The following is a 2500-nucleotide window of genomic DNA, read 5'->3' on the forward strand; positions in this document are numbered from 1 at the left end:
GAGTATCCAGATACTTGTTCACAAATCCGGATTATCTCCAATTATAGGAGTTATTTTCATATTATTTTTTGACATCTCGTCAAAGATGAAGAAGAATATGGAAAACTGCGCATATGATAGATATCGCTCACTCCTTTCAAGAACGTCATAAATGAAAAATAGCAAATTTTCAGTTGTGCATATTTTCTATATTCCAGCAAAAGAAGCATATTTTTAACTTAATATTTACCCGCTACAGGGCACAAAGTGTTGTTTTTGCATTTTGAAGAAAAGGTATTGTTTAATTATTTTTTTAAATAAACTAAATATTTTACAAATGGAGAAAAAACCTTCAGGTTTTACCTTAAAAGATCTGTTGGACAGTAAAAAGTTCAATAAAAGCCTTGATATTTATTTTTAATATATTGTATTTTATTTTTAAACTTTAAAAACGTTGTACTGAAAAATCAAGTTTTTTTTATTTATGACGTTCTTGAAAGGAGTGAGCGATATGTTTTTTAAAAAATACATTTTTTTCGGATATAACGAGCAAATTCAGTCTATTATATAAATACATATATATATATATATATATATATATATATATATATATATATATATATATATATATATATATATATATTAATATAAATAAATTTATATCGCATAATTGCCACGTTCTTTCATTTGTGAGTTTTCGGCAGCATCTATAGTTGAGTTAAGTGATTTTTATTTTGGACATATCCAAGATCCTTACCGAATTATTTCATATACTAGGAGACGCCTGAAAGCATGATTTTCATTTTATACGACGCTCATAATTTAACCAGTTTTTTAAACATATATTTTAATATTGTTTATGTAAATGAATAAATTTTAAACATTAAGTGCGAGAACGAGTATATAATTTTTAATTAGTTTTCTTTTTTCTATTTCTTACCGTCGCGAAATTTGTCGCTTAATTGAAACAAATTTAAAATGTCGAGGGGTCGTTGCTGTTAGAAATAATTTATATAACTGGCGGGAAATTAAGGGTGGAAATTTTAAGGGTAGTTTAGCTCGTCTTGAGATTTAAACCATTTTTTTTATAATTAGGTTGCGAAAATAATTTTAATACCGACAAGCCCACAAACCCAATGGTTTTGTTAAATTTTCACAATATTTGAAGTGCGTCAAATATTTTGTAGACAGGTGAATGTTACACGCGTGTAAAGTTTATTTTATTATTATTTTTTTTTTTTAATTTTTTTTTTACAAAAATACATTTTTGAAATACAAAATAGGTAAATATACAGAACATCTTATATATAACGTTTCTACCTCTCTAATAAAGTAGATACTTGTGTTTAGAGAGGGAGTTCGTTTTACATTTATTTATTTTTTTATAAACTAAGTAAATTAAAACAAAGTAAATTAAAATTAAAAATAAAAAATTAACAAGGTAAATTAAAAATTAAAAATAAACATTCTTTGGTATGGAGTCTAGGAAGGGGTGAGTCTTAAATATTTTTTAATTTTAGTTTTAAAAGTTTGATAATTTTTTATAGATTTTAAGTTTTCCGGAAGTTTATTAAAGTTTTTTTTTTACCTATGTACGTATAATGGTTTAACGCTGCTGTTGTTTTACATCTGTGCAAAATTAAATTATTAGAATATCTAGAGTTACTTGAATTTTGCACTTCAATTGTTTTTTCTTTAAAAGTTTGTAAGATAGCGGCTTTATTAAAAATTTCTTCAATAGTTGGTATATTAAGTGATCACTTAACCTGCCTATGACAAGTTATAAGCCCTGCCAATGCGTAGACTTCCATGTTCTTATTTTGAGATCTCAAAATGTAAAAATAAATACAGTTGATGTCGGTTATTACGACCACGGTTATAGCGAGATCTCGGATATAACGAGGAAACATTCGTTGACATTTTGGTTTCTGGCTTTCTCGATACATTTATTTATTCACGGTTATAAGGAGCAACTTCTCGGCTATAGCGAGATATACTTTTTTTTTTAAATATTGTAAATATTTTAATGTTTTAAAACATTTTCGACCCTAAGCAATAAAATTGAAACTGTGATCGTACGAATTTTGACGAAACTGTTACAATGGTTTTGTACTCAAGCAGCAAAGGATTTTCCAATTTTTATAGGAAAACTGGATTGACAGAAAAATATGACATGTCGCTCACTCCTTTCAAGAACGTCATAAATCAAAAATCGTAAATTTTGAGTTGTACATGTTTTCGGAATGCCCAGAAAATGTACTATATACCAGCAAAAGCGGCATATTTTAAACTTAATATTTAACCGCTACAGGGCAGAAAATGTTGTTTTTGCATTTTGAAGAAAAGGTATTGTTTAATGATTTTTTTTAAATATACTAAATATTTTTCAAATGCAGAAAAAACATTTACGTTTTACCTAAAAAGATCTATTGCACAGTAAAAAATTCAATAAGTGGCTTGGTGTTTATTTTCAATACATTGTGATTTCTTTTTAAACTTTAAAAACGTTCTCCTGAAAAAT

General features: G+C 26.6%; 1 protein-coding gene across 1 annotated transcript in view; it reads left to right on the top strand.

Annotated features, from left to right (window-relative positions):
- Rgk2 (Rad, Gem/Kir family member 2) overlaps nt 1-2500 on the top strand; it is a 32914-nt gene that overhangs the window by 10529 nt on the left and 19885 nt on the right. The window lies entirely within an intron of this gene.

Source organism: Brachycentrus maculatus, unplaced genomic scaffold (assembly GCF_059751285.1).
Source record: "Brachycentrus maculatus isolate JH-2025_06_01 unplaced genomic scaffold, ASM5975128v1 h1tg000536l, whole genome shotgun sequence".
In the NCBI taxonomy this organism is placed as follows: domain Eukaryota; kingdom Metazoa; phylum Arthropoda; class Insecta; order Trichoptera; family Brachycentridae; genus Brachycentrus; species Brachycentrus maculatus.